At 45.6% G+C, this 26926-nt stretch overlaps 1 pseudogene; it reads right to left on the bottom strand.

Annotated features, from left to right (window-relative positions):
- LOC121862711 overlaps window positions 1-25261 on the bottom strand; it is a 77189-nt pseudogene extending 51928 nt beyond the window's left edge.
- Window positions 25262-26926: the final 1665 nt, after the last annotated feature.

A 26926-nucleotide genomic window follows, 5' to 3' on the forward strand; every position in this document is an offset into this window, starting at 1 on the left:
TGTTTGGTGGAGTTTATGGAGGTGTGAGAGCATGGCAGGTGAGCAGGCAGGTAGGGGCGTGCACAGGTGGATCCCGTAGGCAAGCAGACAAATAAACAAACGAACATGCAGTCAGGCAGGTAATTAACATAATGGGGAGGAAGGGCGGCTGCTGGAACTAACAGCTACGGCAACGGGCGGATAATTACTGAAGTTAACAGCTTAATCGTGGGGAGGTTAAACGTTGGAGTGAACAGCTCTTACACGGGGGAGGGGGGGGCTGAATACAGGAGGTAAGAGCATAAACACGGGGAAGGTGATTAGAGGAACTAACAGCATAAACACGGGGAGGGTAATTAGAGGAGCTAAAAGCGTAAACACGGGAAATCCGAGGCCACCAAAAGTCTACAGCTCAAAACAAAGGAGGGTGGCCGATGGCGGTAATGGCTTCATCATGGAGGGATACTGACCGCTGACTCTAACAGCTCAAACAAGGGGAGGATGACCAGTGTAGGTTAACAACTTCATTGATGAGGAGGGTGAACACTAGGGTCTAACAGCTCAATCGTAGGGAGGATAGCGTCACTGAAGACAAAACCTAACAAACGCGCGATGGTGAAGCTGACCGCTGAAGGTAACGGCAACAATATCGACGTCTGATTAGCTGTGATAAACTTAACGAGCGTTCAAATATTTATGTAGCGTATTATTCTTAGTTAAATTACAGCTATTGACTTTCATATCCCAGACAATATTCTTTAATAAATAGAAATAATAACTTGTGAGATTTAGTTTAAAGCAAAATATATCGTCAAATATTTCTCCCACTCGAACGTGACATGTGGAGAAGTGCGTCCATTGGAATACAGTTTTGGAGGCAAGAGTTCGTAATATTACCAGAAACCAGATTCACAGAGGTTCGTACGATGATTTCCTCTTAACTAAAAGTGTAAGGAAGCAAGTAATAGATTCACTAAATATAAAACATAAAAGCTAACTTCATAATTATATTAAAACTCTACCTTAACTGGATACATTCATTTCACACCAGACAAAATAAATGTATGGAATTGTTTGGCAAAAATTCAGTACCTTGTCTAGTAACTGGTGCTAAGTGAACGTGTCTGGCTCAGGTAAAGTCTATTTCTTGGTGTAATTTTTGTCTCAAGTCAACTTACGAGGAAGATTCATCGTAGAACCTTTGTGAACCAGAACCATGAGCAATACCTCCACTCTCTCAACCTCAGGACTCTTGTGTGAATCTCTAAGCGGTTCTTCATGACATCAGCACTGTAAGGACTGCCACCAGAACCTTATACCAGAAAACTCCTACGTTCACTTTGTCTCCCTTACCGGAGCTAAAGGAGAACGTATCTAGTGACAGTATAGTCTCAGTGCATTTTTGAAGCCATTATTACGTCGTAGTTAAACTGAGTCACTCGGATACCTTCAACATCTCCACTTGGGGGATAAAACAAATGAACCTTTGAACTTCTTGCCCCAGGTACTGAGAGGGTCGTAGGCTAAGCTTCTTCTTTAACTGGAGGTTTGAGGATACATCTGTCTGGCTCACTTAACCCATGACTTGACAATATCACTGGGACTATAATTCAACTACTGTAGATCCGGTCTCTTAACCCCAGATAGAAGGGAAAATGACCAAAGGAACATTTAAGAATCTGGAACCCCGGACAACCTGACTTAACCAGCCAGCTTGTGTGAGTTTAAGATTCTCAAAGGTTCATAAGTGTCAACATCTTCCTCGTCCAGTACCTGAGGCAGAGAGAACACATCTAGTAATAGGCTCAATGCACTGTCGACGCCATCTTTGTGTCGTTGCTAGAGTGAGTCTCAGCTTCAATAAGACTGACTTAAGAATCGTTGACAACTTGACCCTGGCTGCTACACGGCCACCAAGGAGGAAACATAAAAGAAATGGAAGGAATAATAATGCGGGGATTGTTTAAAAAAAAACAAATACAGAAAAAAAAACATTTGAAGAAAGAAATAAAACTGAAATTTAGCAGACGGATCTTAGGAGGAGCCGAGCTCAAGCTTCGACACTACTGTTCCAGTCACTGAGAGAGACCCGAAGCGAATTTATGGATATTAATATTATTTTTTAAATTTTGGAAGAAGCACTAAAATTTTTATGTCGAGTTAGTGATGCAGCTACAGCGTTAACGGGCAAAGAACAAGAAGGATCAGATACCTCTATTGGACTGGGACGTGTAGTCGCGTTGGGCTGACCCTGAAACAAGTGAAACACACGTAATACCTCGAAGTGTTGGCAGGTGGTCAGGAGGGAGAGCGAGTGAAGCTTCGACCCGCAGTATCAAGGGTTCAGGTTAACCAAGAGGGGTAACACCATCACAGCTGAGGGTATTCACTGGGTTACAGGATTATGTTACCAACCAAGGCTCGCTGGTCCGAAGCCTCGTTGGTCCGAATGGTCATCAGTCCGAAGCTTCATTAACAACCTAACCTAACAATACCTACAATAACGTAATCTAACCAATCTTCAAATAATCTAACCTAACCTAACCGAGCTAAGACAAACCTAAACTAATCTGATCTAACCTAACCTAACCTAACCTAACCTTCGGAACAAAGAACTGAAGTGACTCACTGCACTTCCCAGGATTTTTGGATTAATGACTTTTCTAATTAGTAAACTTTCGGAGAAGATTCAGAACCTTTTAAAACACAGATTCAGAACCTTTTAAAACACAGATTCAGAACCTTTTAAAACACAGATTCAGATCCGTTTTAGTGAGGAGGATGTGGAGGAGTGTTTAGTTACAACACACACACATGGTGACCTCAGACACAGCAGAGTATTGTTGCTCGGTTATGACACCTTTACCACACAGATTCGGTCATGATAGACTCTCTAATCTCAGTCATGAAATTGTATACAAAGTGAAGTATTTCTTTTATAAATGTCCAAACTCTTTCTCAAGCGTTTATATACTGTGGTTGGGAGTGAAGGTTCAAGACAAACTCCCACATGACCTGAAGTTCGAAACCTGACTCACGAGGAATTAACGAATCAAAGTTTTGCTCAATTGAGGTAAATTAAAGAGATGAATAACAACTTGTGACAATTAAAACAACTTATTATTATTAACAACTTGTGATAATTAAAACAACTTAGTATTATTAACAGCTTGAGATGATTTAACAACTTAGACGACTTACAACTTGTGGTTATTAACAATTTGAGAAGACTAACAACTTCAACCTTTGAGCAGCGAATGAACACCAACTGAACCATGCATTGTTACCCTCCTGACGACTTGAACCTCAACAAAGTCAGTGAGTTCGAAACACAAGAAAGAATCATAAACATTACGTGGGGATTTAAGATACCCATGAGATAGGTTCTAACACTCCTTGGGGGTTTAAACTGTCCATGAGATAGGTTCAAACTCCCAGTTGCCCATGAGATAGGTTCTAACACTCCTTGGGGGTTTAAATTGCCCATGAGATAGGTTCTAACACTCCTGGAGGATTTAAGCTGCCCGTGAGATAGGTTCTAACACTCCTGGAGGATTTAAGCTGCCCGTGAGATAGGTTCTAACACTCCTGGAGGATTTAAGCTGCCCGTGAGATAGGTTCTAACACTCCTGGAGGAATTAAGCTGCCCGTGAGATAGGTTCTAACACTCCTGGAGGATTTAAGCTGCCCGTGAGATAGGTTCTAACACTCCTGGAGGATTTAAGCTGCCCGTGAGATAGGTTCTAACACTCCTGGAGGATTTAAGCTGCCCATGAGATAGGTTCTAACACTCCTGGAGGATTTAAGCTGCCAGTGAGATAGGTTCTAACACTCCTGGAGGATTTAAGCTGCCCGTGAGATAGGTTCTACAGCTTTACAAATCCAATATGACAACTTAAGAGTCATCTAAGAAAGAGGAATATTGGTACAAAGTTTTCGTCCAATATAAGATTCTGTGTTGGATTTTTATTACACACACACACACACACACCTGCACACACTGCGCACACACACACACACACACACGCACACGCACACACACACACACACACCTGCGCGCGCACACACACACACATAAGGTTAGGAAGAACACGAATAGTTCAATGAAGGTTTCCCAAAGATTTGGAGGAGTGAATAGACATATCTTGAGTGAGTGACCAGATATATCTTGAGGAGTGACCAGATATATCTTGTGTGAGTGACCAGACATATCTTGTAGGTGAGTGACCAGTAATATATCTCGAGTGAGTGACCAGGATATATCTTGAGGAGTGACCAGACATATCCCTGAGTGAGTGACCAGGCATTCGGTAGTGGAGGACCAGATATATCTTTTGAGGAGGACCAGATACATCTGGAGGAGTGACTAGACATATCTTGTGAGGACTCGATATATCTTAAGGGAGGACTAGACATATCTTGCATGAGTGACCAGGATATATCTTATGGAGTGACTAGACAAGCATCTTAGGAGGACTAGACATATCTTATGAGTGACCAGACATATCTTATGAGTGACCAGACATATCTTATGAGTGACCAGACATATCTTATGAGTGACCAGACATATCTTATGAGTGACCAGACATATCTTATGAGTAACCAGACATATCTTATGAGTGACCAGACATATCTTATGAGTGACCAGACATATCTTATGAGTGACCAGACATATCTTATGAGTGACCAGACATATCTTATGAGTGACCAGACATATCTTATGAGTGACCAGATATATCTTATGAGTAACCAGACATATCTTATGAGTGACCAGATATATCATATGAGTAACCAGACATATCTTATGAGTGACCAGATATATCTTATGAGTAACCAGCCATATCTTATGAGTGACCAGATATATCTTATGAGTGACCAAGATATATCATATGAGTAACCAGACATATCTTATGAGTGACCAGATATATCTTATGAGTAACCAGCCATATCTTATGAGTGACCAGATATATCTTATGAGTGACCAGACATATCTTATGAGTGACCAGATATATCTTATGAGTAACCAGACATATCTTATGAGTGACCAGACATATCTTATGAGTGACCAGACATATCTTATGAGTGACCAGACATATCTTATGAGTAACCAGACTTATCTTGAGTAACCAGACATATCTTATGAGTGACCAGACATATCTTGAGTAACCAGACATATCTTATGAGTGACCAGTCTTAAAGGCTGTAATACAAGGCCTTTGAGAGTGTTCAGAAACCTTATGGAAGTTATCAAAGATTCAGTCAAAAGTCTCGTGAGGCCGATTAATATATTTTCTGTATTTGTGAGAAAAAGTTTGTGTGAATCAGGAGGAAATCTTCTGAACACACACACACACACATACACACAGACACACACACACACACACACACACACACACACAGATGATGATGTTAACATAATTTTGGAAGTTAAGAAAAGATTACTGTAGCGTTGAAATATTAAGTTTCTTATATATACAAGTATTATATAAGTATATTTAAGTAATTTATAAGTACCAGTATTATCTAAGCCAAAAAAGCTGACGACGTAATGAGAAAGTGGCACTAGTAACGTCCCGAGAGCCACGAGAGAGTACTGGAACTGACCAAAACTCTCCAAGATACGACTAAAGTCTTCTGGAAATGTTGACCTAAGTGTTTAGTGTCAGCTCAGGTGTCTAGAGTGACCAAAGGCTGTGTAATGTAATAAACAAGTCTTCAAAGGTGTGAAAAATGTGAAGAAAAGTATTCTGATGTAAACAAAAGCTACATTAAGTTGTGAAGGAAATACCAAAGGCTCCTGAAGGAACTTGTGAAGGAACACCAAATGATCCTGAAGGAACTTGTGAAGGAACACCAAAGGCTCCTGAAGGAACTTGTGAAGGAACACCAAAGGCTTCTGAAGGAATTTGTGAAGGAACACCAAAGGCTTCTGATGGAAATTGTGAAGGAACACCAAAGGCTCCTGAAGGAACTTGTGAAGGAACATCAAAGGCTTCTCAAGGAACACCAAATATCCTGAAGGAACACCAAATGATCCTGAAGGAACTTGTGAAGGAACACCAAAGGCTTCTGAAGGAACTTGTGAAGGAACACCAAAGGCTTCTGAAGGAATTCCAGAAGGAACACCAAAGGCTCCTGAAGGAACTTGTGAAGGAACACCAAAGGCTCTGAAGGAACTTGAAGGAACACCAGGCTTCTGAAGGAACTTGTGAAGGACACCAAAGGCTGGAGGAACTTGTGAAGGAACAACAAAGGCTCCTGAAGGAGCTTGTGAAGGAACACAAAGGCTCCCAAGAACCTGGAAGGAACACCAAAGGCTTCTGAAGGAACTTGTAAGAAACACCAAAGGCTTCTGAAGGAACTTGTGAAGGAACACCAAAGGCTCCTGAAGGAACTTGTGAAGGAACACCAAAGGCTTTGAAGGAACTTGAAGGAACACCAAAGGCTTCTGAGGAACCTGTGAAGGAAAAACGGCGCTCCTGAAGGAACTTTGAAGGAACACCAAGGCTCCTGAAGGAACTTGTGAAGGAACACCAAAGGCTTCTGGAGGAACTTTCAGAAGGAACACCAAAGGCTTCTAAGGAACTTGTGAAGGAACACCAGCTTCTGAAGGAACTTGAAGGAACACAAAGGCCTTGAAGGAACTTGTGAAGGAACACCAAAGGCTTCTGAAGGAACTTGTGAAGGAACACCAAAGGCTTTTGAAGGAACTTGTGAAGGAACACCAAAGGCTTCTGGAGGAATCCAGAAGAACAACAAAGGCTCCTGAAGGAGCTAGAAGGAACACCAAAGGCTCCTGAAGGAACTTGTGAAGGAACACCAAAGGCTTCTGAAGGAACTTGTGAAGGAACACCAAAGGCCTTGGAGGAATTCGTGAAGGAACACCAAAGGCTTTGAAGGACCATGTGAAGGAACACCAAAGGCTTTGAAGGACCGTGAAGGAACACCAAAGGCCCTGAAGGAACTTGTGAAGGAACACCAAAGGCTTCTGAAGGAACTTTGAAGGAACACCAAAGGCTTCTGAAGAACTTTGAAGGAACACCAAAGGCCTCTGAAGGACCATGTGAAGGAACACCAAAGGCTCCTGAAGGAACTTGAAAGAACACCAAAGGCTTGAAGGAACTTGTGAAGGAACACCAAAGGCTTGAAGGACCATGAAGAAACAAAGGCCCTGAATGAACTTGTGAAGGAACACCAAAGGCTTCTGAAGGAACTTGTAGAAGGAACACCAAATATTTCTGAAGGAACTTGTAAAGGAACACAAAATATTTCTGAAGTAACACCAAAGGCTCCTAAAAGGAACTTGTGATGGAACACCAAAGGCTCCTAAAAGAACTTGCGATGGAACAAAGGTTACTGAAGGAATTTGTGAAGGAACACCAAAGGCTCCTAAAGGAACTTGTGAAGGAACACCAAAGGCTCCTAAAAGGAACTTGTAAAGGAACACCAAAGGCCTTAAAAGGAACTTGTAGGAACACCAAAGGCTTCTGCAGGAACTGAGAAGGAACACCAAAGGCTTCTTGAAGAACTTGTGAAGGAACACCAAAGGCTTTGAAGGAACTTGAAGGAACACGAAAGGCCCTAAAAGGAACCTGTAATGAACACCAAAGGCTCCTAAAAGGAACTTGTGAAGGAACACCAAAGGCTTCTGCAGGAACTTGTGAAGGAACACCAAAGGTTCTTGAAGGAACTGTGAAGGAAACACCAAAGGCTTCTGCAGGAACAGAAGGAACACCAAAGGCTTCTGAAGGAACTTGTGAAGGAACACCAAAGGCTTCTCAAGGAACTTGTGAAAGAACACCAGCTCTTTGAAGGAACTTGTGAAGGAACACCAAAGGCTTCTGAAGGTACTTGTGAAGGAACACCAAAGGCTTCTGAAGGAATCTCAGAAGGAACACCAAAGGCTCCAAAAGGAACTTGTGAAGGAACACCAAAAGCTCCTGAATGAACTAGAAGGAACACCAAAGGCTTCTAAAGGAACTTCAGAAGGAACACCAAAGGCTTCTGAAGACCATGTGAAGGAACACCAAAGGCTTCTGAACGACCTTTTGTGAAGGAACACCAGCTCCTGGAAGGAACTTGTAAGGAACACCAAAGGCTTCGAAGGAACTTAGAAGGAACACCAAAGGCCTCTGAAGGACTATGAAGGAACACCAAAGGCTCCTGAATGAACTTGGAAGGAACACCAAAGGCTTTGAAGGACCATGAAGGAATACCAAAGGCTCCCGGAATGAACTTGTGAAGGAACACCAAAGGCTTCGAAGGATTTTTGTGAAGGAACACCAAATATTTCTGAAGGAACTTGCGAAGGAACACCAAAGGCTCCTAAAAGGAACTTGTGAAGGAACACAAAGATTTCTAAGGAATTTAGAAGGAACACCAAAGGCTTCTGAAGGAATTTGTGAAGGAACACCAAAGGCTTCTGGAAGGAACTTGTGAAGGAACACCAAAGATTTCTGAAGGAATTTAGTGAAGGAACACCAAAGGCTTCTGAAGGAACTTGTGAAGGTCACCAAAGCCTTTCAGAAGGAACTTAGAAGGTACACTCAAAGGCTTCTGAAGGAACTTGAAGGAACACCAAAGGCTCCTGAAAGAACTTGTGAAGGAACACCAAAGATTTCTGAAGGAATTTGTGAAGGAACACCAAAGGCTTCTGAAGGAACTTGTGAAGGAACAAAAGCCTTCAGAAGGAACTTGTGAAGGTACACTAAAGGCTTCTGAAGGAACTTTGAAGGAACACCGAAGCCTTCAGAAGGAACTTGTGAAGTAACACCAAGGGCTCCTAAAAGGAACTTGTGAAGGAACACCAAAGATTTGTGAAGGAATTTGTGAAGGAACCAAAGGCTTCTTAGGAACTTAGAAGGAAACACCAAATATTTCTAAGGAATTTAGAAGGAACACCAAAGGCCCTGAAGGTACTTGTGAAGGAGCACCAAAGATTTGTGAAGGAACCCTAGAAGAACACCAAAGGCTCCTGAAGGTACTTGTGAAGGAGCACCAAAGATTTTTGAAGGAATTTGTGAAGGAACACCAAAAGGCTTCTGAAGGAACTTGTAAAGGAACACCAGCTCCTAAAAAGGAACTTGTGAAGGAACACAAAGGCTTCTGCAGGAACTTGTGAAGGAACACCAAAGGCTTCTGAAGGAACTTGTAGGAACACCAAAGGCTTCCTGAAGGAACTTGTGAACACGAAAGGCTCCTAAAAGGAACTTGTAAATGAACACCAAAGGCTCCTAAAAGGAACTTGTGAAGGAACACCAAAGGCTTCTGCAGAAACCTAAAGGAACACCAAAGGTCTGAAGGAACTTGTGAAGGACCAACAAAGGCTTCTGCAGGAACTTGTGAAGGAACACCAAAGGCTTCTGAAGGAACCTAGAAGGAACACCAAAGGCTTCTCAAGGAACTTGTGAAAGAACACCAAAGGCTTGAAGGAACTTGTGAAGGAACACCAAAGGCTTTGAAGGTACTTGTGAAGGAACACCAAAGGCTTCTTGAAGGAACTTGTGAAGGAACACCAAAGGCTCCTAAAAGGAACTCTGAGAAGGAACACCAAAGCTCCTGAAGGAACTTAGAAGGAACACCAAAGGCTTCTAAAGGAACTTAGAAGGAACACCAAAGGCTTCTGAAGGACCATGAAGGAACACCAAAGGCTTCTAAGGACTTGTGAAGGAACACCAGGCCCTGAAGGAACTTGTGAAGGAACACCAAAGGCTTCTGAAGGAACTTGTGAAGGAACACCAAAGGCCTCTGAAGGACCATGTGAAGGAACAACAAAGGCTCCTGAATGAATCCTTGTGAAGGAACACCAAAGGCTTCTGAAGGACCATGTGAAGGAATACCAAAGGCTCCTGAATGAACCTGTGAAGGAACACCAAAGGCTTCAAGGATTTTGTGAAGGAACACCAAATATTTCTGAAGGAACTTGTGAAGGAACCCAAAGGCCCTAAAAGGAACCTAGAAGGGAACACCAAAGATTTCAAGGAATTTGTGAAGGAACACCAAAGGCTTCTAAAGGAATTTGTGAAGGAACCAAAGGCTTGAAGGAATCGTGAAGGAACACCAAAGATTTCTGAAGGAATTTGTGAAGGAACACCAAAGGCTTCTGAAGGAACTTGTGAGGAACACCAAAGCCTTCAGAAGGAACTTGTGAAGGTACACTAGCTTCTGAAGGAACTTGAAGGAACACCAAAGGCTCCTGAAAGGAACTTGTGAAGGAACACCAAAGATTTCTGAAGGAATTTGTGAAGGAACACCAAAGGCTTCGAAGGAACTTGTGAAGGAACACCAAAGCCTTCAGAAGGAACTTGAGAAGGTGAACAAAGGCTTCTGAAGGAACTTGTGAGGAACAGCTTCAGAAGGAACTTGTGAAGTAACACCAAGGGCTCCTAAAAGGAACTTGTGAAGGAACACCAAAGATTTGTGAAGGAATTTGTGAAGGAACACCAAAGGCGTCTCAGGGAACTTGTGAAGGAACACCAAATATTTCTGAAGGAATTTATGAAGGAACACCAAAGGCTCCTGAAGGTACTTGTGAAGGAGCACCAAAGATTTTGAAGGAACTTGTGAAGGAACACCAAAGGCTCCTGAAGGATCTGAAGGAGCACCAAAGATTTCTGAAGGAATTTGTGAAGGAACACCAAAGGCTTTGAAGGAACTTGTGAAGGAACACCAAATATTTTTGAAGGAATTTGAGGAATACCAAAGGCTTCTGAAGGAACTTGTGAAGGAACACCCAAAGGCTTCTGGAAGGAACCTGTGAAGGAACACCAAAGGCTCCTGAAGGAACTTGTGAAGGAACACCAAAGGCTTCTAAGGAACTTTGAAGGAACACCAAAGATTTCTAGGAATTTGTAAGGAACATCAAAGGCTTTGAAGGAACTTGTGAAGGAACACCAAAGGCTCCTAAAGGAGCTTGTAGGAACACCCAAGGCTTCTGAAGGAACTTGTGAAGGAACACCAAAGATTTCTGAAGGAATTTGAAGGAACACCAAAGGCTTCTCAAGGAGCTTGTGAAGGAACACCAAATATTTCTGAAGTAATTTTAGAAGGAACACCAAAGGCTCTTGAAGGCACTTAGAAGGAACATCAAATATTTGTGAAGGAACTTGAATGAGCACCAAATATTTGTGAAGGAACTTGTGAAGGAACACCAAAGGCTTCTGAAGGAACTTAAGGAACACCAAAGGCTTCTGAAGGAACTTTAAGGAACACCAAAGGCTCCTGAAGGAACTTGTGAAGGAACACCAAAGGCTTCTGAAGGAATTTGTAAAGGAACACCAAAGGCTCCTGAAGGAACTTGTGAAGGAACATCAAAGGCTTCTCAAGGAACACCAAATATCCTGAAGGAACACCAAATGATCCTGAAGGAACTTGTGAAGGAACACCAAAGGCTCCTGAAGGAACTTGTGAAGGAACACCAAAGGCTTCTGAAGGAATTTGTGAAGGAACACCAAAGGCTTCTGATGGAAATTGTGAAGGAACACCAAAGGCTCCTGAAGGAACTTGTGAAGGAACATCAAAGGCTTCTCAAGGAACACCAAATATCCTGAAGGAACACCAAATGATCCTGAAGGAACTTGTGAAGGAACACCAAAGGCTTCTGAAGGACCTTGTGAAGGAACATCAAAGGCTTCTCAAGGAACACCAAATATCCTGAAGGAACACCAAAGGCTTCTGAAGGACCTTGTGAAGGAACACCAAAGGCTTCTGAAGGAACATGTGAAGGAACACCAAAGACTTCTGAAGGAACTTGTTGAAGGAACACCAGACTTCTGAAGGAACACAGAGGCTTCTGAAGGAACTTGTGAAGGAACACCAGAGGCTTCTGAAGGAACTTGTGAAGGAACACCAAAGGCTTCTGAAGGACCTTGTGAAGGAACATCAAAGGCTTCTCAAGGAACACCAAATATCCTGAAGGAACACCAAAGGCTTCTGAAGGACCTTGTGAAGGAACACCAAAGGCTTCTGAAGGAACATGTGAAGGAACACCAAAGACTTCTGAAGGAACTTGTGAAGGAACACCAAAGGCTTCTGAAGGAACTTGTGAAGGAACACCAGAGGCTTCTGAAGGAACTTGTGAAGGAACACCAGAGGCTTCCTAAAGAGTGGCCAAAGACCTCTTGGTGGAGGTAACACCATTGGTCGTGTTTGCAGAAGTATGAAAACATTAAAAGCTAATAAAACCCCCTAAAGTGAACACAGAGTTTTAGACCAGACCAAGAACTTGTGCCAGCCTCCCCCTCCACCTCTCAGTCCCAAGTGTGAGGAGGGAGGAGGAGAAAGGAGGAGGAAGGAGGAAGAAAGGAGGAGAAGGAGGTAGGTGTAATGAGGAATGAGAGGAGAGGAGGTGATGAGATGGGGAGTGGGAGGGTGATGAGGAGAAGAAGAAGAAGGAAGAGGAGGAGGAGGAGGGGGTGTAGAAGAAGGAGGAGGGGGAGGGAGGAGGAGGGAGGAAGAAGGAGGAGGAGGAGGGAGGAGGAGGAGGAGGAGGAGGACAGGTGTCATTGAGGCCCCACACTTGCACCTTAACAGCTGGTAATGAGGCGTTACCTTACTCCAAGGTATCCTCAGCCTGGCACCACCGCAGTGGAGCCAGCAGGGAGTGGAGCCAGCCCTGGGGAGACCTAGGGGCCTCCTCCACCCCCACCATGATGGGCAGCAGAGGTGCAGGCCAGCCTGGGAGACCCTAGGGAGCCTCCCCACCCCACCATGATGGAGCAGCAGGGAAGTGGGCCAGCCCTGGGAGACCCTGAGGCCTCCCCACCCCACCATGATAGACAGCAGGAGTAGACCGGCCTGGGAGGCCACAAGACTTCCCCCACCCCATGATGGAGCAGCAGGGTAGACCAGCCCCTGGGGAACTGGGGCCTCCTCCACCCCCACCATGATAGACAGCAGGGTAGACCAGCCTGGGGAGACCCTAGGAGCTTCCCCCACCCCACCATGATAGACAGCAGGAGTAGACCAGCCCTGGGAGACCCTAGGGCTTCCCCCACCCCACCATGATAGACAGCAGAGGAGTGGGCCAGCCCTGGGGAGACCCTAGGGCCTCCCCACTTACCATGATGAACTTGGCAGGGTAGGCCAGCCCTGGGAGACCTAAGGCCTCCCCCACCCCACCATGATAGACAGCAGGAGTAGACCAGCCCTGGGAGACCCTAGGGCACCCCACCCCTGCATGATAGACAGCAGGGAGTAGACCAGCCCTGGGGAGGACCCTGGGAGCCCTCCCCCACTTGCCCACCATGATGGGTGTGGGAGTAGACCAGCCTGGGGACCAGGGGCCTCCTCCACCCAACCATGATGGAGCAGCAGGAGTAGGCCAGCCCTGGGAGACCTAGGGCCTCCACACCCCTGCATGATAGACAGCAGGAGTAGGCCAGCCCTGGGGAGACCCTAGGGGCCTCCTCCACCCCCACCATGATAGACAGCAGGAGCAGGCCAGCCACAGGAGACCTAGGGGCCTCCCACTTACCCCACCATGATGAGCTGGCAGAGAAGTCGGCTAGCCTGGGAGACCCTAGGCTTCCCCACCCCACCATGATAGACAGCAGGGAGTGGGCCCAGCCTGGGGCCCTAGGGCCTCCTCCCACCCCACCATGATGGACAGCAGGTAGGGCCAGCCCTCTGGGAGACCCTGAGGGCCTCCCCACCCCACCATGATAGACAGCAGGAGTGAGCCAGCCCTGGGGAGACCCTAGGGCCTCCCCACCCACCATGATGGAGCAGAAGTCGAGCCAGCCCACTGGGAGGACTCGAGGTTTCTCCCCACCCCACCATGATAGACAGCAGGGTGGGCCAGCCCTGGGAGACCCTAGGGCCTCCCCACCCACCATGATAGACAGCAGGGAGTCGACCAGCCCTGGGAGGCCCTAAGAAACCTCCCCACCCCACCGCCTTGATGGGCAGCAGGAGTGGGCCAGCCCTGGGAGACCCTAGGGCCTCCCCACCCCACCATGATAGACGGCAGAAGTCGGCCAGCCCTGGGGAGACCCTGAGGCTTCCCTCCCCCACCCCCACCATGATAGACAGCAGGAGTAGACCAGCCCTGGGAGACCCTAGGGCCTCCCCACCCCACCACTTGATGGAGCAGCAGAGTCAGAGCCAGCCTGGGGAGACCCTAAAACTTCCCCACCCCCACTACATGATAGACAGCAGGAGTAGACCAGCCCTGGGAGACCCTAGGGGCCTCCCCCCACCCCACCATGATAGACAGCAGAAGTCGACCAGCCCCTGGGGAGACCCTAAGGAGACACCTCCCCACCCCTGCCAGTAGACAGCAGTCGACCAGCCTGGGAGACCCTGAAACTTCCCCCACCCACCATGATAGACAGCAGGAGTAGACCAGCCCTGGGGAGCCTAGGGCCTCCCCACCCCACCATGATAGACAGCAGAGAAGTCCCTGACCAGCCCTGGGGAGACCTAGGGGCCTCCCCACCCCACCATGATGGGCAGCAGGGGTGGAGCCAGCCCTGGGGGCCCTAAGGCCTCCTCCACCCCACCATGATAGACAGCAGGGGTAGACCAGCCCTGGGGGCCCTAGGAGCCTCCCCCACCCCACCATGATAGACAGCAGGGAGTGGAGCCAGCCCTGGGAGACCTAGGGCTTCCCCCACCCCTGCGATAGACAGCAGGGGTGAGCCAGCCTGGGAGACTAAGAGCTTCCCCACCCCACCATGATAGACGGCAGGAGTCGACCAGCCTGGGGAGGCCCTGGGGCCTCCTCCACCCCACCATGATAGACAGCAGAAGTCGGCCAGCCTGGGGAGACCCTAAGAACTTCCTCCACCCCACCATGATAGACAGCAGGGAGTAGACCAGCCCTGGGGAGACCCTAGGGGCCTCCCACCCCACCATGATAGACAGCAGGGTGGAGCCAGCCCTGGGAGACCCTGAGGCCTCCCCACCCCACCATGATAGACAGCAGGAGTGGAGCCAGCCCTGGGAGCCCTAGGGCCTCCCCACCCCTGCATGATAGACAGCAGGAGTGGAGCCAGCCCTGGGAGACCACCATGATAGACAGCAGGAGTAGACCAGCCCTGGGAGACCCTAGGAGCCTCCTCCACCCCACCATGATAGACAGCAGGAGTAGACCAGCCCTGGGAGACCCTAGGGGCCTAGACCAGCCCTGGGAGATAGACAGCAGGAGTAGACCAGCCCTGGGAGTCCCTGAGAGTCCCTAGGAGCCCCTGTCACCCCACCATGATACACAACACCGTGCCAACATCAACAAGACACAACAGGACTAAAATGCTTACAAACAGACCGAGAAATATATTTACATTTGGACAAAAATATATACAGTACCAGGTGTGTGTGTTGGGGGGGGGGGTCTTGTGTACAGGCTGTTCGTATGCCTCTAAGGAAGGCCATTATACAACCAACGCCATTAACTAAAGTGAGCAGGTTAGTGAGCGCCATAGTACAAAATCTTTCAGGAACGCCAGTATAATCATGGCTTACTGTTAGGTCACATCCAGCAGCGGTAGTAACAGTCCTTAAACCACACCCACCAACGTCTGGGTCAGTGTGGGTACGAAGCGAAGTCTGGCACTACACTACCACAAACCTTCACATCCGCATTTACAGCTAGGTGGAATGGGAGTACCCTGGGATTGAACCTTAGTACAGGAGGCAACCGTTGTATGCACTCTGACGCAGCACTCCGGGTCATAACTAACATCTCCAATCAGGTCCAGTAACATAAGGTGACAGGTTGTCAATAACATCCTCCAGCGGCAAGTAACTTAAACGGTAAACAACAACGAATGGTAAACAGATATACAATCACATCCACGAGCGGTCGAAAACATTAATACTCGACTTTGATCACATCCACCGTCAGCCTCACACGACAAGAGGCTCACACACACACACACACACACACACACACACACAGGTCCTGAGTGGCTAATTTAATTGGGTTTATTGTCAAAATTTGCACAGGTGGGTTGAGTTACCGATGACGTCATAATCGCTCATCTCTAGCGGACAATTAGTTCATTATCAGCTTAATTATAGAGAGACCTGTGGTGGAGGTGTGGTGATGACTACCTGTGGTGGTGTGGTGATGACTACCTGTGGTGGAGGTGTGGTGATGACTACCTGTGGTGGAGGTGTGGTGATGACTACCTGTGGTGGAGGTGTGGTGATGACTACCTGTGGTGGAGGTGTGGTGATGACTACCTGTGGTGGAGGTGTGGTGATGACTACCTGTGGTGGAGGTGTGGTGATGACTACCTGTGGTGGAGGTGTGGTGATGACTACCTGTGGTGGAGGTGTGATGACTACCTGTGTGTGGAGGTGTGGTGATGACTACCTGTGGTGAGAGGTGTGGTGATGACTACCTGTGGTGGAGGTGTGAGTGACTACCTGTGGTGGTGTGGTGATGACTACCTGTGGTGGAGGTGTGGTGATGATTACCTGTGGTGGAGGGTGTGGTGATGACTACCTGTGGTGGGGGGGTGTGGTGATGACTACCTGTGGAGGTGTGTGATACTGTGGTGATGACTACTACCTGTGGTGGAGGTGGTGATGACTACCTGTGGTGGTGTGGTGTGTGTGTGATGACTACCTGTGGTGGTGTGGTGTGTCGTGATGACTACCAGTGGTAGAGGTGTGGTGTGTGGTGATGACTACCTGTAGTGGTGTGGTGTGTGGTGATGACTAACTTGTGGTGGTGTGGTGATGACTACCTGTGGTGGTGTGGTGTGAGATGATGACTACCTGTGTGGTGTTGATGACCACCTGTGTCATGATGATGACCACCTGTGTGATGATGATGATGACTACCTGTGTGATGATGAAGACTACCTGTGTGATGATGATGACTACCTGTATGGTGATGATGATAACTACCTGTGAGATGATGATGAATACCTGTGTGATGATGGCTACCTGTGTGATGATAACTGTGTGACGATGATGACTACGTGTGTGATGATGGCTACCTGTGTGATGATAATTGTGTGACGATGATGACTACGTGTGTGATGATGATGACTACCTGTGTAATGACGACTACTTGTGTGGTGATGATGACTACCTGTGTAGTGATGACTATCTGGGTGGTGATGATTACCTGTGTGGTGATGACTACCTGTGTAATGATGACTACCAGTATAATGATGACTACCAGTTTGGTGATGATGACTATCTGGGCGGTGATAGGGCTACCTGTGTAATGACGACTACCTGTGTGGTGATAATTACTACCTGTGCAATGATGACTATAAGGGTGGTGATGATGACTACCTGCCTAATGATGGCTACCTGTGTGGTGATGATGATGCCTACCTGTGTGATGATGATGACTATATGGGTGATGATAGCCCTCTGTGTAATGACGACTACCTGTGTGATGATGATGACTGAAGACTACCTGTGTGGTGATAATGACTACCTGTGTAATGATGACTATTTGGGTGGTGATGACTATCTGGATGATGACTACCTGTGTGATGATGGCTATCTGTGTAGTGATGACTATCTGTGTGATGGTGGCGACTGCCTGTGTGGTGATAATGATTACCTGTGTGATGATGACTATCTGGGTGGTGATCATGACTACCTGTGTAACGATGACTATATGCGTGGTGATGATGACTATCTGGGTGGTGATGATGACTATCTGTGTAATGATGATGACGATCTGTGTGGTGATGATTACCTGTGTGATGATGGCGACCTGTGTGATGATGACTATGTGGGTGGTGATGATGACTACCTGTGTGATACTGATTACCTGTATGGTGATGACTATCTATGTAATGATAACTAACTGTGTGATGATGATGACTATCTGTGTGATGATGACCATTTGTGTGATGATGACTACCTGTGTGATGATAAAGACTATATGTGTGGTTACCACCTGTGTAATGATGATGAATATTTGTGATGATAACTACCTATGTGATGATGATGACTATCTGTAATGATTACTACCTGTGATGATGAGTATTTGTGTGATGACTACCTGTGTGATGATGACTACCTGCGTGGTGGTGATGACTACCTGCGTGGTGGTGATGACTACCTGTTTGATAAAGACTACCTGTGTGATGATGATGACTATCTGTGTGGTGATGACTACCTGTGTGATGACGAGGATTATCTGTGTGGTGATAATGACTACCTGTGTGATGATAACGACTACCTGTGTGGTGATGACTACCTGTGATAACGATGACTACCTGTGTGATGATGATGACTACCTGTGTGATAATGATGGCTACCTGTGTGATGAGGATTTCCTGTTTGGTAATGATGACTACCTGTGTGATGATTACTACTTGTATGGGGATGACTATCTGTGTGATTAACTACCAGTATGATGATGACTATCTGTGCGATGACCATGTGTGATGATGACTATTTGTGTCATGATAACTACATATATGATGATGATTACGATCTGCGTGATGACTAATGTGATGATGACTATCTGTGTGATGATGATTACTACCTGTGATGATGATGACTATTTGTGTGATGATGATGACGACTTCCTGTATAGTGATGGTGACTACCTGTGTGGTGAAGATGACTACCTGTGTGATGATAACGACTACCTGCGTGGTGATGACTACCTGTGTGATGATGACTACCTGTGTGATGATGAGGACTATCTGTTGATGACTACCTGTGTGATGATGATGACTACCTATGTGATGATAACGACTTCCTGTATAGTGATGGTGACTACCTGTGTGATGATAACGACTACCTGTGTGGTGATGATGACTATCTGTGTGATGATGAGGACTGTGTGGTGATGATGACTATCTGTATGATGATGATGACTATCTGTTGATGACTACCTGTGTGATGATGATGACTACCTATGTGATGATGACGACTTCCTGTATAGTGATGGTGACTACCTGTGTGGTGATGACTACCTGTGTGATGATGATGACTATGTGTGATGATGACTACCTGTGTGATGATGATGACTATGTGTGATGATGACTACCTGTGTGATGATGAGTACTGTGTGGTGGTGACTATGTGTGTGATGATTATGATGATGACTGCCTGTGTGATGATGATGACTGTGTGATGATGACTACCTGTGCAATGATAACGACTAATTATGTGATGATGATGATGACTATCTGTGTAATGATGATGATGATGACTGCCTGTGTGATGATGGCTACCTGTGTGATGATGACTATATGTGCGATGATGAGGAATACCTGTGTGGTGATGATCACTACCTGTGTGATGATGAGTACCTGTGTGATGATGATGGCTACCTGTGTGATGATGACTATATGTGTGATGATGATGCTGATGACTACCTGCGATGATAACTACCTTTTGTGATGATCACTACCTGTGTGATGATGAGTACCTGTGTGATGATGATGGCTACCTGTGTGATGTCTATCCTGTGTGGTGATGATGACTACCTGTGTTATGATGTCTACCTGTGTGGTGATGATGACTACCTGTATGCTGATGATGACTACCTGTGTGATGATGATGACCATCAGTGTAGTGATGATTACCTGTGTGATGATGTCTACCTGTGTTATGATGATGACTACCTGTGTAGTGATGACTACCTGTGTTATGATGACTGCCTGTGTGATGATGACTACCTATGTGATGATGACTACGTGTGTGGTGATGATGGCTACCTGTGTGAAGATGACTACCTGTGTGATGATGATGATGACTACCTGTGTGATGATGATGATGATTACCTGTGTGATGATGATGGCTACCAGTGTAGTGATAACCACCTGTGTGATGATGATTACCTGTCTGATGATGATGATGACTACCTGCGTGATGATGATGATAACTACCTGTGTGGTGATGACTACCTGTATGGTGATGATGACTACCTGTATGATGATGATTACTACCTGTGTGATGATGATGGCTACCAGTGTAGTGATGACTACCAGTGTGATGATTACCTGTCTGATGATGATGATGACTACCTGTGTGGCGATGAATACCAGTGTGATGTTGACTACCTGTGTGCTGATGAATACCTGTGTTATGATGATGACTACCTGTGTAGTGATGACTACCTGTGATAATGACTACCTGTGTGGTGATGACTAACTGTATAATGATGCCTACCTGTGATGATTACTACCTGTGTGGTGATAACTACCTGTGTGATGATGACTACCTGTGTGGTGACGACTTTCTGTGTAATGATGAATACTTGTGTGGTGATGACTACCTGTGTGGTGCTGGCTACCTGTGTGGTGACGACTTTCTGTGTAATGATGGATACTTGTGTGGTGATGACTACCTGTATGATGATGACTACTTGTGTGGTGATGACTACCTGTGTGGTGCTGGCTACCTGTGTGGTGATGACTACCTGTGTGATGATGATTACTACCTGTGAGATGATGACTACCTGTGTGGTGATGACTCTGTGATGATGACTACCTGTGTGGTGATGACAATGTGATGATGACTACCTGTGTGATGATGATGAATATCTGTGTGGTGATGATGATTACAGTGCATGTGTGGTCATGTGTGATGAAGATGACTACCTAACCTAACTTAACCTAGGTGATGGTGACGACCTGTGTGATGATAATGACTAAGTTTGTGGAGATGATGACTACCTGTGTGGTGATGACCGTGATGGCGCTAGAATGGTAATATGGCGCCAGAGTAGTACCATAGTGACTCTGATTTGGTAGTCCGCCATTAGAGGGAAGACGAAACACCATGATGGCGCTGGCTACTGGAGGGGGGGGGTCCCACGCCATAATTGGAAGCCGGTGTGATGGTACTTGGCGCCATAATTGCTTGTTAGGTTGTGATTGGCTCAATATTTTTAATTTCGCGTCGTCCACGGCTGGGCGACCACTTAGCGTTAATTGGCGAGTTGCGGGAGAGCTTTTGGCGAGGAGGTGCTACGTTGCTTTGGCGAGGTGCCGAGTAGGTTTGGCGAGGAGTTGGGTTAATATAGCCAAATAATGACTGAATTTTGGATTGATTTGGCGAAGTACTGATATGGTTTGGCGAGATATTTTCTTTATTTGTCGGGTTATCGGCAGACTGTTGGTTAGGAGGAGCTGGGTTGATTTGACGAGTTCTATTGTTCATTTAGCGAGCTACTCTTTGGTTGGCAAATACTTCCTTTAAGTTTGGTTGGTAAGGTAAGCATTGTACACTATGTTAATTTGGTCCAAAAGATCCATATTTGGCGAACCATGAACAAGGTTTTTAGCGATGAGTTCAAGTCTTTAGCCAGAATAAATGAACGCGAATGATATATGTATATTTTATCTTTTATTTTTGGCGAGCTAGTCACTTAATCTTGGCGAGGTAGTCACTTAATCTTGGCGAGGTAGCTACTTAATTTTGGCGAGAGAGCTGAGGGTTATGTTGGCGACGCATCTGCATAATTGAGGTTAAAATATAATTCTGGCAAGACGGGGTATGGTAATGATGGTGCAGTGTATTATAATGGTGCAGTGTAAAGAATGGTGCGGTGTATTATAATGGTGCAGTGTAAAGAATGGTGCGGTGTATTATAATGGTGTAGTGTAAAGAATGGTGCAGTGTATTATAATGGTGCAGTGTACTATAATGGTGCAGTGTATTATACTGGTGCAGTGTAAAGAATGGTGCAGTGTATTATAATGGTGCAGTGTAAAGAATGGTGCGGTGTATTATAATGGTGCAGTGTAAAGAATGGTGCAGTGTATTATAATGGTGCAGAGTAAAGAATGGTGCGGTGTATTATAATGGTGCAGTGTATTATAATGGTGCAGTGTACTATAATTGGTGCAGTGTGCAATGGTGGTGCAGTGTGCAGTGTATTATAATGGTGCAGCAACTGGTGCAGTGTATTATAATGGTGCAGTGTAAAGAATGGTGCAGTGTATTATAATGGTGCAGTGTAAAGAATGGTGCAGTGTATTATAATGGTGCAGTGTAAAGAATGGTGCAGTGTATTATAATGGTGCAGTGTAAGAATATATGCAGTGTAAAAGAATGGTGCAGTGCAGTGTAAAGAATGGTATTATAATGGTGCAGTGTATTATAATGGTGCAGTGCAGTGTGTATAAAGGTGCAGTATAAAGAATGGTGCAAAAGAATGGTGCAGTGTATTATAATGGTGCAGTGTAAGAATGGTGCAGTGTAAAGAATGGTGCAGTGTATTATAATGGTGCAGTGTAAAGAATGGTGCAGTGTATTATAATGGTGCAAGTATTATAATGGTGCAGTGTATTATAATGCAGTGTAATGGTGCAGTGTATTATAATGGTGCAGTGCAGTGTATTATAATGGTGCAGTGTAAAGAATGGTGCAGTGTATTATAATGGTGAAGTGTAAAGAATGGTGCAGTGTATTATAATGGTGCAGTGTAAATAATGGTGCAGTGTATTATAATGGTGCCGTTTATTATAATGGTGTAAAGAATGGTAGTAATGGTGCAGTGTATTATAATGGTGCAGTGTAAAAGTGCAGTGTATTATAATGGTGCAGTGTATTATAGTGTATAATGCAGTGTAAATGTGTTTGCATGGTGCAGTGTAAAGAATGGTGCAGTGTATTATAATGGTGAAGTGTAAAGAATGGTGCAGTGTATTATAATGGTGCAGTGTAAATAATGGTGCAGTGTATTATAATGGTGCCGTATTATAATGTAAATAATGCAGTGTAAATAATGGTGCAGTGTATTATAAGCAGTGTAAATAATGGTGCAGAGAAAATAATGGTACAGTGTAAATAGTGGTGCAGTATATTATAATGATGCAGTGTAAATAATGGTGCAGTGTAAATAATGGTGCAGTGTAAATAATGGTGCAATGTATTATATTGGTGAAGTGTATTATAATGGTGCAGTGTAAATAATGGTCCTGAATAATGGTGCAGAGTAAATAATGGTAGTGTAAATAATGATTCAATCTAAATAATGGTACAGTGTAAATAATGGTACAGTGTAAATAATGGTGCAGTGTATATAATGGTGCAGTGTAAATATTGGTGCAGTGTATATAATGGTGCAGTGTATATAATGGTACAGTGTAAATAATGGTAGGGCTTGGATAATAGTGAATCCTGGATAATGGTAGCTGGGTAATGGTAGATAATTGTAATTAGCGGTAATTAATGATAGGATAATGGTGGATAATGGGAGATGAACAATGGCTGACAGTTCTGCATAATGGAAGATAATGGTGGGAAAAGGATAATGGTGGAATAATGGTCGATAACAATGAACAATGGCACACAATAACAGAAAATAAATAATGGGAATAATGGTGCAATATGGATAATGGAAAAAATATAGATAATGGTGCATAACAAGAGGTTAATGGAGTTATAAGCACATAATGGGTCTTATACAGCTAATGGGTAGCAGCTAATGGTGCTACTTCCCTTAAATAACCATTACAATAACAAATGGGCAGTAGTTAATGGTGCCATTTCCCTTAAATAACCACTACAATAACTAATGGACAGTAGTTAATGGTGCTACTTCCCTTAAATAACCACTACAATAACTAATGGACAGTAGTTAATGGTGCTACTTCCCTTAAAAAACCACTACAATAACTAATGGACAGTAGTTAATGGTGCTACTTCCCTTAAAAAACCACTAAAATAACTAATGGACAGTAGTTAATGGTGCTACTTCCCTTAAAAACCACTACAATAACTAATGGGCAGTAGTTAATGGTGCTACTTCCCTTAAATAACCACTACAATAACTAATGGACAGTAGTTAATGGTGCTATTTCCCTTAAATAACCACTACAATAACTAATGGACAGTAGTTAATGGTGCTATTTCCCTTAAATAACCACTACAATAACTAATGGACAGTAGTTAATGGTGCTACTTCCCTTAAATAACCACTACAATAACTAATGGACAGTAGTTAATGGTGCTACTTCCCTTAAATAACCACTATAATAACTATTGGACAGTAGTTAATGGTGCTACTTCCCTTAAATAACCACTACAATAACTAATGGGCAGTAGTTAATGGTGCTACTTCCCTTAAATAACCACTACAATAACTAATGGGCAGTAGTTAATGGTGCTACTTCCTTAAATAACCACTACAATAACTAATGGGCGGTAGTTAAACTACTTCCTTAAATAACCACTACAATAACTAATGGACAGTAGTTAATGGTGCTACTTCCCTTAAATAACCACTACAATAACTAATGGACAGTAGTTAATGGTGCTACTTCCCTTAAATAACCACTACAATAACTAATGGACAGTAGTTAATGGTGCTACTTCCTTTAAATAACCACTACAATAACTAATGGGCAGTAGTTAATGGTGCTACTTCCCTTAAATAACCACTACAATAACTAATGGGCAGTAGTTAATGGTGCCATTTCCCTTAAATAACCACTACAATAACTAATGGACAGTAGTTAATGGTGCTACTTCCCTTAAATAACCACTACAATAACTAATGGACAGTAGTTAATGGTGCTACTTCCCTTAAAAAACCACTACAATAACTAATGGACAGTAGTTAATGGTGCTACTTCCCTTAAAAAACCACTACAATAACTAATGGACAGTAGTTAATGGTGCTACTTCCCTTAAATAACCACTACAATAACTAATGGACAGTAGTTAATGGTGCTACTTCCCTTAAATAACCACTACAATAACTAATGGGCAGTAGTTAATGGTGCTACTTCCCTTAAATAACCACTACAATAACTAATGGACAGTAGTTAATGGTGCTACTTCCCTTAAATAACCACTACAATAACTAATGGGCAGTAGTTAATGGTGCTACTTCCCTTAAATAACCACTACAATAACTAATGGGCAGTAGTTAATGGTGCTACTTCCCTTAAATAACCACTACAATAACTAATGGGCAGTAGTTAATGGTGCTACTTCCCTTAAATAACCACTACAATAACTAATGGGCAGTAGTTAATGGTGCTACTTCCCTTAAATAACCACTACAATAACTAATGGGCAGTAGTTAATGGTGCTACTTCCTTTACTACACAAAGTTTTGAACAGAGTGGTGAGGGTGGGGTGGCGGGGGTGGACAGGAGTGGGCTTGAGTGGGCTGGAGTTTACGTGAGTGGGTCGTGAGTGGACAGGAGTGGGCGAGAGTGGACGTAAATGAGCGTAGGTAGACAGGAATGGGTGTGAATGGGCGGGAGTGGGCGTACCTGTAGTGACTAAGAAGAGGGCGGTTAGGACCTGAACCAGCAGTCGTGGGCGGTGGGCGGCTGTGACCTCCATCACGTTGACCTTCAGATGACCTGAGGGGGGAGAGACAGGTAGATAGAGAACTAGGTAGATCAGTGGTTAGGCAGACAGACAGACAGACAGACAGACAGACAGACAGACAGACAGACAGACAGACAGACAGACAGACAGACAGTTCCCAAATCATTTATTACCTATACTGTACTAACGCACCTCTCACCTGCCTTACCGTACCTGACTGATGGATGTGTTTCGCGGGTTTTATTGAGAGCAAATTTATGTTGGTTTCGTTATGGATTTATTAATTATTATTATTATTATTATTATTATTATTATTATTATTATTATTATTATTATTATTATTATTATTATTATTATTGTTATTGTTGTTTTTGTTGTTGTTGTTGTTATTATTGTTGTTGTTATTGTTGTTGTTGTTGTTGATGTAGTCAGTGCTGCCCAGGAGGTGAGAGGGGCAACTCTAGGGTGCCCACCACTCACGTTTCACTACCTTCACACCAGCGCCAGGAAGAGCGATCGCCAGCGTCTGACGATCACTTTTATCTCACCATGATGCGCGCTTTAGAGTTATGCCTGGCGAACGTTCGACTGCCTCCGCCCCATCCTTAAGGGATAGTGTGGAAACTATTGCTTGAGCAGTACCTTACACTAGCCGTGAGCATCAAGTGTCACTCCAGGACGCCCGCTTAAGTGTTCCTCCAGTAACCACTCCTCCAGTAACCACATTGAGTGATAAATGACCCTTAAAAGAGTCACTCCAGGGCGTCAACTCAAGTGGCACTCCAGAATCTCCCATTAAATGCTCAAGAGGAGGTGTGAAGAATGTCCCTCAAGTGGTACTCGAGGAGGCGGCTCAAGGGACAGGGCGAGGCTGGGGTATAATTAGATAGAGGAAAAGTTAAAGAAAGTTACACAAAGATATGAAATTACGGCGGCTGTCGATTATGGCCCACCAAGTTACTGTAAGACGACCTGATGGCCCTCCCTCCACCCCTGGCCCTCCCTCCACCCCTGGCCCTCCCTCCACCCCCTGGCTCCCTCCACCCCTGGCCCTCCCTCCACCCCTGGCCCTCCTCCACCCCTGGCCTCCCCTCCACCCCTGGCCCTCCCTCCACCCTTGGCCCCTCCCTCCACCCCCTGCCCTCCCTCCACCCCTGGCCCTCCCTCCACCCCTGGCCCTCCCTCCCCCCCTCCCTCCACCCCTGGCCTCCCTCCACCCCTGGCCCTCCCTCCACCCCTGGCCCCTCCCTCCACCCTGGCCTCCCTCCACCCCTGGCCCTCCTCCACCCCTGGCCCTCCCTCCACCCCTGGCCCTCCTCACCCCCTGGCCCTCCCCCACCCCCTGGCCTCCCTCCACCCCTGGCCCTCCCTCCACCCCTGGCCCCTCCACCCCCTGGCCCTCCCTCCACCCCCTGGCCCTCCCTCCACCCCCCCCTGGCCCCCTCCTCCACCCCTTGGCCCTCCCTCCACCCCCTGGCCTCTCCCTCCACCCCTGGCCCTCCCTCCTCCACCCCTGGCTCCTCCTCCACCCCCTGAGCCTCCCTCCACCCCTGGCCCTCCCTCCACCCCTGGCTCCTCCCTCCACCCTGGCCTCCCTCCACCCCTGGCCCTCCCCTCCACCCCTGTTCCTCCTCCACCCCTGGCCTCCCTCCACCCCTGGCTCCTCCCTCCACCCTGGTCCTCCCTCCACCCCTGGCCTCCCTCCCACTACAACTTCGTT

This window comes from Homarus americanus, unplaced genomic scaffold, assembly GCF_018991925.1.
Source record: "Homarus americanus isolate GMGI-L3 unplaced genomic scaffold, GMGI_Hamer_2.0 scaffold42189, whole genome shotgun sequence".
NCBI lineage: Eukaryota > Metazoa > Arthropoda > Malacostraca > Decapoda > Nephropidae > Homarus > Homarus americanus.